The following is a 12,320-nucleotide window of genomic DNA, read 5'->3' as shown; positions in this document are numbered from 1 at the left end:
GTCGGTGTGTCCGAGCGGTACCAAGCGCTTCAGTCCGGAACCGCGCGTCTGCTACGGTCGCAAGTTCGAATCCTGCCTCGGGCACGGATGTGTGTGATGTCCTTAGGTTAGTTAGGTTTAAATAGTTCTAAGTTCTAGGGGACTGATGACTTCAGATGTTAAGTCCCATAGAGCTCAGAGCCATTTGAACCATTTGAACTAATTACTTTTGTCTTTCTTCGATTTATAAACAGTCAATATTTTATACTCGTTAGACTGTTCATTTCATTAAGCAAATCCTGTAATTCGTCTTCACTGTCAGTAAGGCTAGCAATGTCATTAGTGAATCTTATTTTCGATATCTTTTCACCTTGAATTTTAATTCCGCTCTTGAACCTTTCTTTTATCTGCCACATTTCTTCTTCGATGTATAGATTGAACACTAGGGGCGAAATAATACATCCCTGTACTTTCCCTTTTTAATCTGAGCACTTAGTTCTTGATCCTCCAGTCTTATTGTTTTTCTCTTGGTTCTTGTACATATTGTACATTCGCCGTCTTTTTCTATAGCTTACCTCTATTTTTCTCAGAATTTCGAACATCTTCCACCCTTTTATATTATCGAACGCTTTTTCCACTTCGACAAGTGCTACGAAGGTGCCTTGATTTTTCTATAGTCTTGCTCCCATTATCAGCCGAAACCTCGGAATTGGCTATCTGGTGCATTTCCCTTTCCTAAAGCCAAATTGATCGTAATCTAACAGATCTTAAAATTTCTTTTGAATTCTTCTGTACAATATTCTTGTCAACAACTTGGATGCAACTGATTGTGCGATAATTCTTGCACTTGTCGGTTCTTGCAATCTTTTCAATTATGTGTATGATGTTTTTTTTTCAGAAAGTCAGATGGTATATCCCCAGACTCACACATTTTACACTCCGACGTGATTAATCGTTCTGCTGCCACTTCCCCCAACATTTTAGAAATTCCAATGGAATGTTATCTATCCTTTCTGCTCTATTCGCTCTTTAGTCTTCCAAAGCTCTTTCAAAATCTGATTCTTATACTGGATCTCGTATCTTTTCTATATCGACTCCTGTTTCTTCTTCTATCACGTTATCAGACGACAAGTCTTCCCCCTAATAAAAGCCCTCAGTGTACTCATTCTACTTATCCTTTCTAACCACTGTATTTAACAGTGGAATTTCCATTGCGCTCTTAATGTTACCACTCTTGTTTTTAATTACACCAAAGGTTGTTTGAATTTTTCCAACAATTTCTTTTTCTATAATGTTACTTATAATCCGTCTTGATTGCAAAATTTTTTATTCATATGACCAGTTTCGGTTCATTCAGAACCATCTTCAGATCTGTAACGATAATGATACTAATTTACTATTTCACGGAAGCAAATATTTTTCATCCTATCTAATCAACATCAAAGTTGGTTCAAATGGCTCTGAGCACTATGGGACTCAACTGCTGAGGTCATTAGTCCCCTAGAACTTAGAACTAGTTAAACCTAACTAACCTAAGGACATCACAAACATCCATGCCCGAGGCAGGATTCGAACCTGCGACCGTAGCGGTCTTGCGGTTCCAGACTGCAGCGCCTTTAACCGCACGGCCACTTCGGCCGGCTATCTAATCAACATCAAATGTACCAGAACGTACCTGATATTTCATTTACAGGAGTAACCAGTCCAAATCCAGCAACTTTCACGTGCTGCGTCACATAAAATTGGTTGGCAGAATGCATGTCATTTATATTAATTATAACACTATTACCGACAGGTGGCGTCTGGTACATTTGTTACATTCCATTTGCACATACTGTATTCAGTAGATTTTTTTGATTAACTTTTATCTCCAAAAATTCTTAAATAAAATATGTAGATGTCAAGGTTAAAATCTGTACTTATCAAAATTAAGAAACAGTAAAATTATCATTTTTATACGATCTAAAAAACATAGGGCGATTTATATAACTATGGCGCTGGTGTGGACTTGTTTTCCTCTACGGTCTGCTTCCGTGGTTCCCGCCATTTCGGTGTTGCTGCTGCGATCCACCCAGTCGTCTGACGTCCATCGCCGTGGGCAAGAGGGCCGCGCAGGAGGGCCCCGTCAACGACGCCAGACGCTGTACGTATCTTCCGGCTTCTCCACCACGCACCATCTCTCATCCCTCGACCTGCATCTCCACACGCAACAGTTGTCATGTTAGTAAGTCGTCATAAATGCTAAAATAGGCATTATGATTGAATTCGCTTTGCTCGATGAGAATTAAATCCGGATCTTTATTTTTGTGGGTGTATATTTCAATTTCTTCCAAAATGTTAAGAAACCGTCCCTTATGAGCTCTATGCAGGATGTCTAAATTGTGTTCAATGTTCGTGACTAAGTGCTTTGTGGCAGCCATATGCACCCCAAAAGCTGTTTTGTTTTGAGAGTAGGTGTTCTCCCTGAACCTCGTTTCAAAGTTCCTACCAGACTGCCCTATATATTGTTTACAGGAGTCATTACATTTTATCTTATATACACCTGAATCCTGAAATTTATTCCTGCTAATACATTTTTGTGTCGGAGCTTCAATTTTAACGTGTTATATGTTCGGAACCCCATTTTAACGTCGGATTTACGAAATCATCTTTCAATCTTATCTGTAATTCTTCCACTGTAAGTGAGAGCCACATATTTTTTCTTGTTGTTCCTCTTAACTGCGACTTGACTTCCTACTATTTGTTTCATTTGCCTCTTCTTTATCTCCCTATAAATATTCATCACCTACTTACACGTATATCCGTTCACTACGGGCACCTTGACATCTACATATTTTAATTAAGTATTTTTGGAGATAAAAGTTAATCAAAAAATCTACCGAATGCAGTATGTGCAAATGGAATGTAACAAATGTACCAGACGCCACATGTCGGTAATAGTGTTATAATTAATATAAATGACGTGCAGTCTGCCAACCAATTTCATGTGACGCAGCATGTGAAAGTTGCTGCATTTGGACAGGTTACTTCTGTAACTGATATATCAGGTACGTTCTGGTACATTTGATGTTGATTAGATAGGATGAAAAAGATTTGCTTCCGTAAAATAGTAAATTAGTATCATTATCGTTACAGATCTGAAGATGGTTCTGAATGAACCGAAACCGGTCATATGAATAAAAAATTTTGCAATCAAGACGGATTATAAGTAGCATTATACATTCACTGATTGTTGCTATCCCATCAGAAATTATGTCTGTTTTTGCAAAACTTCTTTTTCGATTTCTTCACATTTTTGGTGCAGCCGTTCCGCCTTAACTTTCCTGCATTTTTTATTTATTTCCTTCCAAAGTGACTTGTATTTTAGTATTCCTGAAAGTGTTTGAACATTTTTGTGCTTCCTTCTTTCATCGATCAACTGAAGTATTTCTTGCGTTACCCATGGTTTCTTCACAGTTATCTTCTTGGTATCTATGTTTTTCTTACCAATCTCTGTGACTGCCCTTTCTAGAGATGTCCATGCTTCTTCAAATGAACTTCCCCATTGAACTATTCCTTATCGCAGTATCTATAGTCTCAGAGATCTTCAAGTGTATCTCCTTAGTACTTCCATATCCACTTTTTAGCAAATTGATTCTTCTTGACTGCTCTCTCAAACTTAATCCTACTCTTCATCACAACTAAATTGTGATCTGAGTTTATATCTGCTCTTGGGTACGCTTACAATCCAGTATCTGATGTAGAAATCTCTGTTTGATCATAACGTATAACTGAAATCGTTTCGTATCTCCCGGCCTTTTCCATGTATACCTCTTCCTCTTGTCGTTCTTGAACAGAGTATACGCTATTACTAGCTGAAATTTATTGCAGAATTCAATTAGTCTTTCTACTCTCTCATTCCTAATACCAAGCTCATATTCTCCCGTAACCATTTCTTCTACTCCTTGCACTATAACCGCATTTCAGTCCCTCATGACTATTATATTTTCATCTCCCTTTACCTACTGAATTACCCGTTCAATATACTCATATATTTTCTCTGTCTCTTCATATTCTGATTGCGATGTTGGCATATGAACTACCTACTGTTTCGGTATTGGTTTGCTGTCAATTCTGATGAGAGCAACCCTATCACTGAGCTGTTCACAGTAACTCACTCTCTGCCCTACATTTATATTCATAACGAATTCTGCTCCCGTTACACAATTTTTTTCTGCTGTTGACAATTTCCTATATTCATCTGTCCATAAATCCTTGTCTTCTTTCCATTTCACTTTACTGACACCCACTGTTTCTAAATTCATCTGTAGCATTTCCCTGTCATATTTTCAAGCCTCCTGATACATGCAACAAAATTAGACAGAGTTTGGAAGAAATTTTGTCTGCTCCCATGCTGTGGATCCAAAAAATTATTTACAAAAACAAGATCCCCAATCTCTAACGAGGTAGGCCACATACGGTCATTATATCAAAAAGTTCAAATGGCTCTGAGCACTATAGGACTTAGCATCTGAGGTCATCAGTCCCCTAGAACTTACAACTACTTAAATCCAATCAACCCAAGGACATCACACACATCCATGTCCGAGGCAGGATTCGAACCCGTGAGCGTAGCGGCCGCGCGATTCCAGACTGAAGCGCCTAGACCCGTTCGGCCACAACGGCCGGCGGTCAGTGTACCAGCAGGCCTCCCGCCTGTGTGCAAAGTGAATGTTATTAATCATTTTACTCTGGGTCTCTTAAATATGTCCAGACATTCGACTTGTAGATTTCTCCCAGATACTCTGAGATTGGTTATGATAAATAATCATGTTACTTCACGTTCCAACTAACACATACTGCAAACAAGGATTGAACGTAGTATGGGATGGTAGTATTTTGAGATATGGCATTAGCTAAACAGAATTTCTTAAATTTCCTACAAGTAAAGGTAGGTGTATTATCATTGACTAATGTCTTGAGATGTCCAAAGTGAGAAAATATTTTACCATGGTACTAACTCGCCAAATCTGCAGTCATTTCCTCCTTGGGAAAAGAAAGACACAATGGGTGAAAGCATCCACCACAACCATAATATACTTATTCCCACTTTTAGTGCTTGGAAGCCGCCCTAAATAACCGACAAACAATTTATTCATTGACCTCTCTTCCCGGCTCTGAGGTGGCCGCCTGACATTCCTGACGTTGCTTGACCAATTTACTTACATTTAACATCTGAATTAAGAGATGGCCGCGTAAGATATTCTTTAATGTTCATAATGCCCTTAAAGGTCCCTAAATGATCTCCACACAAGGCACAATGAAAGTAAACACCGCCGGGATTAACGCCTTAGGGGGACAAATCTTCCCCTCGTAATGTGTACAATAACATGGGAGACGTTTCTTAAGAAGATACTCAGCTACTTTCTTCCCAGTAAGAAGCTGACCCCTAAAATTATTCAGAACTTGATGCCACTTCTGCTGCTCTTCTAAATTCGCGAAGAAGGACGGGATCTCTGTTAGTATAGCTACACTACATTTATGATGATCATCTGATTGTATGATCTCAGGGGCCTCCAGGACCTCACTAAGCATACGACTCAGTGCATCAGCCAGCTTACTGTCAGAACCCTTTATGTTGTTTACTACCAATGTGCCGTCTTGCCAGTTTTATGGAGCCTAGCCAGTACTCAGCTTAATTTCTGCCGATTGAGTTTCTATCTTGCTAGACTGAGCCTTGATTTCGTTAGTCAAAACAGTCAATAAATCAGCTAAATTCCCGGAAACCAGCGGTTTTACTTTCGTAGCGGGTGTCTCTTTAATTGTCCCTCCGTATTCGTCATGAAGGGGTTCAGATTTGATTATCACTTCCGATTCCGTAACATTTCCTAATGTTTGGAATTCCATTTCTGCTCTTCGTTGCGTTTCGGCGGTCACGTCTTTCAAGCTAGCCGCCTGCCCCTGAACAATGGGTACCGCGCTGCGCGTTTCCCACTGTTCGACCGATTGTTCCGTATCCAAGTCTACCAAATTTTGGTAATTGTTGCCTTCACTCATTTTAATAATTTCCAATATAAATGCCAAATCTCAAATATAATTAGGATTACTCCCACCACTTATTCTCGCTGACGTAACGGCCTGTTCGTAACCAGTACTTTGTTACGAGATTTGCACAATACAAAATTCGTGTCCAGAACAACCTCAAATCTGAGGATTGTCCTGTCACCAGGTCGCCACGTGTAACCTCCCCCTCACTTATCGACCTTAATAACAGTAAAAAATTAAACCGCGTGTACCTAATGAAAATTTGGGAAAAGCAATCGTCACCGAAGTTAATCTGTCGGTAAAGAGGGAAGAAAGGGTTACATCTAAATGAAAGGAAAAATTCAAATGAAATTTGTGGAAATTAATTTTGAGAAAATGGTAAAGTTAATAAAGAAAGTAAATGTGCGGTCGTTACGTTAACAATTAATTGCCATTAATTAGACATTTGAGATTTGGAGAAAATTACGGTCGCCAGTCCTATGGACAACTACTACACTCCTGGAAATTGAAATAAGAACACCGTGAGTTCATTGTCCCAGGAAGGGGAAACTTTATTGACACATTCCTGGGGTCAGATACATCACATGATCACACTGACAGAACCACAGGCACATAGACACAGGCAACAGAGCATGCACAATGTCGGCACTAGTACAGTGTATATCCACCTTTCGCAGCAATGCAGGCTGCTATTCTCCCATGGAGACGATCGTAGAGATGCTGGATGTAGTCCTGTGGAACGGCTTGCCATGCCATTTCCACGTGGCGCCTCAGTTGGACCAGCGTTCGTGCTGGACGTGCAGACCGCGTGAGACGACGCTTCATCCAGTCCCAAACATGCTCAATGGGGGACAGATCCGGAGATCTTGCTGGCCAGGGTAGTTGACTTACACCTTCTAGAGCACGTTGGGTGGCACGGGATACATGCCGACGTGCATTGTCCTGTTGGAACAGCAAGTTCCCTTGCCGGTCTAGGAATGGTAGAACGATGGGTTCGATGACGGTTTGGATGTACCGTGCACTATTCAGTGTCCCCTCGACGATCACCAGTGGTGTACGGCCAGTGTAGGAGATCGCTCCCCACACCATGATGCCGGGTGTTGGCCCTGTGTGCCTCGGTCGTATGCAGTCCTGATTGTGGCGCTCACCTGCACGGCGCCAAACACGCATACGACCATCATTGGCACCAAGGCAGAAGCGACTCTCATCGCTGAAGACGACACGTCTCCATTCGTCCCTCCATTCACGCCTGTCGCGACACCACTGGAGGCGGGCTGCACGATGTTGGGGCGTGAGCGGAAGACGGCCTAACGGTGTGCGGGACCGTAGCCCAGCTTCATGGAGACGGTTGCGAATGGTCCTCGCCGATACCCCAGGAGCAACAGTGTCCCTAATTTGCTGGGAAGTGGCGGTGCGGTCCCCTACGGCACTGCGTAGGATCCTACGGTCTTGGCGTGCATCCGTGCGTCGCTGCGGTCCGGTCCCAGGTCGACGGGCACGTGCACCTTCCGCCGACCACTGGCGACAACATCGATGTACTGTGGAGACCTCACGCCCCACGTGTTGAGCAATTCGGCGGTACGTCCACCCGGCCTCCCGCATGCCCACTATACGCCCTCGCTCAAAGTCCGTCAACTGCACATACGGTTCACGTCCACGCTGTCGCGGCATTCTACCAGTGTTAAAGACTGCGATGGAGCTCCGTATGCCACGGCAAACTGGCTGACACTGACGGCGGCGGTGCACAAATGTTGCGCAGCTAGCGCCATTCGACGGCCAACACCGCGGTTCCTGGTGTGTCCGCTGTGCCGTGCGTGTGATCATTGCTTGTACAGCCCTCTCGCAGTGTCCGGAGCAAGTATGGTGGGTCTGACACACCGGTGTCAATGTGTTCTTTTTTCCATTTCCAGGAGTGTATAATAACTGAAAAAGAAAGGTTATTGCACGTATAATTAGCACTAAAAGCGTGGTAACTGAAGGTTGACACGTGTTGTGTGAAAACTGAATGTTTGTCAGAAGTAATAAATTTCGCTACACTCTGACTTAATTTAGGAAAAGAATTAATAAAACTGTATAATTGAAATTTAATTTAGTGACTGAAATTAATACTGAACTTTGTTTCTGAAGCACTTCGAAATTCAATAAAATAAGGTTAGTCTTGGGCTACCTCAACAATCATTTCAAAAGCTACTTGAATCTACGCAATTTAGAAATAAGAGATTTAACTTTGAACTTGGCCGTCGAATGGCGCTAGCTGCGCAGCATTTGTGCACCGCCGCCGTCAGTGTCAGCCAGTTTGCCGTGGCATACGGAGCTCCATCGCAGTCTTTAACACTGGTAGCATGCCGCGACAGCGTGGACGTGAACCGTATGTGCAGTTGACGGACTTTGAGCGAGGGCGTATAGTGGGCATGCGGGAGGCCGGGTGGACGTACCGCCGAATTGCTCAACACGTGGGGCGTGAGGTCTCCACAGTACATCGATGTTGTCGCCAGTGGTCGGCGGAAGGTGCACGTGCCCGTCGACCTGGGACCGGACCGCAGCGACGCACGGATGCACGCCAAGACCGTAGGATCCTACGCAGTGCCGTAGGGGACCGCACCGCCACTTCCCAGCAAATTAGGGACACTGTTGCTCCTGGGGTATCGGCGAGGACCATTCGCAACCGTCTCCATGAAGCTGGGCTACGGTCCCGCACACCGTTAGGCCGTCTTCCGCTCACGCCCCAACATCGTGCAGCCCGCCTCCAGTGGTGTCGCGACAGGCGTGAATGGAGGGACGAATGGAGACGTGTCGTCTTCAGCGATGAGAGTCGCTTCTGCCTTGGTGCCAATGATGGTCGTATGCGTGTTTGGCGCCGTGCAGGTGAGCGCCACAATCAGGACTGCATACGACCGAGGCACACAGGGCCAACACCCGGCATCATGGTGTGGGGAGCGATCTCCTACACTGGCCGTACACCACTGGTGATCGTCGAGGGGACACTGAATAGTGCACGGTACATCCAAACCGTCATCGAACCCATCGTTCTACCATTCCTAGACCGGCAAGGGAACTTGCTGTTCCAACAGGACAATGCACGTCCGCATGTATCCCGTGCCACCCAACGTGCTCTAGAAGGTGTAAGTCAACTACCCTGGCCAGCAAGATCTCCGGATCTGTCCCCCATTGAGCATGTTTGGGACTGGATGAAGCGTCGTCTCACGCGGTCTGCACGTCCAGCACGAACGCTGGTCCAACTGAGGCGCCACGTGGAAATGGCATGGCAAGCCGTTCCACAGGACTACATCCAGCATCTCTACGATCGTCTCCATGGGAGAATAGCAGCCTGCATTGCTGCGAAAGGTGGATATACACTGTACTAGTGCCGACATTGTGCATGCTCTGTTGCCTGTGTCTATGTGCCTGTGGTTCTGTCAGTGTGATCATGTGATGTATCTGACCCCAGGAATGTGTCAATAAAGTTTCCCCTTCCTGGGACAATGAATTCACGGTGTTCTTATTTCAATTTCCAGGAGTGTACAAATAATATTTACAAAACAAACCAATTATACATCGACATAAACGCGTAAATACATATATATACAAACAGTAAAACAATTACAATATATAAAGAGACAGAAACGTCATATCTTCAGGTGACAAAATAAGGAAAACATTTATAGTACAATAGATGGAAATAGGAGGATATGCATTTCCGGCGTTACAGGAGTGACAAATTATAAATTACATTTGAGCACTGTTATCAGTGGCAGAAACTAGATGAACTAGGAAAGAAAGCTCAACCTGTTCCAAACTAACCTTCGCGGTTTTGACTGTTAATCATGCTTCCATAAACCAGGACAACACCTACCCAAGGTGCTGCAGGTTCTTATTAAAGGTTTTGCTATAAACAACTCCGCCATGGAGGTAATTATAAACACAACAGAACTTCATTTCGGCTAAGATGGACACTAGCAAATGAGGTTGCAATCTGAATGGAATTCTGTTGAACTCAAGCAAGTTCCCATCCACACAGAGAGCAATCAGAGGCTTCGATTCTTCGGCTGGTACTATCAGGCGGCAAATTTGATTCAGATAAAAACAGTGAAATAGTACCCTCCCAGAAACCAGGGAAATCACGTATGTCGATCAGACAGACGCACCGACTCCAAAACTACCTTCAACAAGTGGCTCGGTAGTCCAGAATGGGCGTTTGGGAACCAAAAAAATCGGGATGCCATACAGAGAGTGCAATGTGAAGGAAAAACAGCTTAGTATTTGCGTAAATAAACAGTCGCTGCTGTATACAATCTCAGCTCAGGATTGCCACTACCTGCTCCAAGTTGAGAGATGTGCATCCTATCTGTTTTTAAAAAAATGTATCCTGGCAGTTAACAGTGTTTTACATCCACTAAATCAGTAAACAAATATAAAAGTTACGAAATGTAAATACATACACAGGGTGAACATTAATAAAACCAACAAACCATAGGGGCGGATTCCTGACTGAAAATGTAGGAAAAAGGTCCTACGAACATGTGTCCGGAAATGCGTCGTAGTCAAGGTAGATGGCACTGACAAATGAAATTTCCTCTGACCAAATACCGTGTGTTACTTGTGTGTTGCATGCTGTGTGACTGACGCAGCGTACGGTAAACAGCAGAATGGTCCGGTATTCATGTTGGGAAAAAGTCGGGATGGTGTTGGTATACAGGTAAGCAGGTGGAAACTGTCGACAGGCAACACGACTATACCAAGACAAGTACCCTCACAGACACCAGCCAGAAAGTCGAAGGTGCAGGGAGGCGGCTGACTGTGCGTATACCAGATTCGGAGGACCGTGTTCTTTGAGACCAACCCTACTACAAGCTCCAGGCAACTGGCCCTCCAACATGATGTAAACCAAACTACGATTATGAAACTTCGTGGCAGATTAAAACTGTGTGCCCGACCGAGACTCTAACTCGGGACCTTTGCCTTTCGCGGGCAAGTGCTCTACCAACTGAGCTACCGAAGCACGACTCACGCCCGGTCCTCACAGCTTTACTTCTGCCAGTATCTCGTCTCCTACCTTCCAAACTTTACAGAAGCTCTCCTGCGAACCTTGCAGAACTAGCACTCCTGAAAGAAAGGATATTGCGGAGACATGGCTTAGCCACAGCCTGGGGGATGTTTCCAGAATGAGATTTTCACTCTGCAGCGGAGTGTGCGCTGATATGAAACTTCCTGGCATATATATATACAAATCAGTTGGTTTTACTGAGAAATTCATCAATGGAGTAGAAGGAGTTGGCCACCAATAAGTCCTTTAGGCTTCTCTTAAACTGAATTTAATTGGTTGTTAAGCTTTTTATGGCTGCTGAAAATGTGTGTTCCTGAATAATGCACACCTTCTTGTACAAGACTAAGTGACTTTAAATCCTTGTGAAGATTATTCTTATTTCTAGTACTGATTCCATGAATTGAGCTGTTGGTTTGAAAAAGTGATATATTTTCAATGACAAATTTCATTAAGGAATAAATATATTGGGAAGCAGTAGTTAGTATCCCTAGTTGCCTAAACAGGCTTCTGCAGGATGTTCTTGAGTTCACACCACATATAACTCTTACTGCACGTTTTTGTGGCTGGAAAACTTTAGCTTGGCTTGATGAATTACCCCAAAAAATAATCCCATATGACATTATGCAATGAAAGTAAGCATAGTATGCCAGCTTTTTCATTTTTATATCCCCTATGTCTGACAAAATTCGCATTGCAAACAGAGATTTGTTAAGACGCTTCAGCAGTTCTGTGGTGTGCTCCTCCCTGTTGAATTTATTATCAAGCTGTAATCCCAATAATTTAACACTGTCCACTTCTTCTATCTTATTGTCATTGTATGTTAGACATATACTCGTGGGACACCCCTTACAAGTTCTGAACTGCATGTAGTATGTTTTTTCAAAGTTTAGTGACAAAGAATTGGCTAGGAACCAGTGATTAATGTCCACAAATATTTTATTAGCTGATCTCTCTAAGACTACGCTTGATTTGCTATTTATTGCAATGTTTGTATCGTCAGCAAACAAAACGAACTTGGCATCTGGTAATGTTACTGATAAAAGGTCATTGATGTACACAAGAAAAAGTAAGAGCCCCAAAATGGAACCTTGTGGGACCCCACATGTAATTAGTTTCCAGTTGGATGATGCCTGATAGCTTGATACATGTCTCTTTTCTAATAACACCCTTAATTTCCTGCCAGAGATATAAGATTTGAACCATTTTGCAGCATTTCCTGTTACACTATAATACTCTAATTTACTTAAAAGGATATTGTGATTTACACAGTCAA

The sequence above is a fragment of the Schistocerca nitens genome, chromosome 2 (assembly GCF_023898315.1).
Source record: "Schistocerca nitens isolate TAMUIC-IGC-003100 chromosome 2, iqSchNite1.1, whole genome shotgun sequence".
Lineage (NCBI taxonomy): Eukaryota > Metazoa > Arthropoda > Insecta > Orthoptera > Acrididae > Schistocerca > Schistocerca nitens.
The sequence above is the reverse complement of the archived record's forward strand: the minus strand, read 5'-3'. Positions refer to the sequence as shown.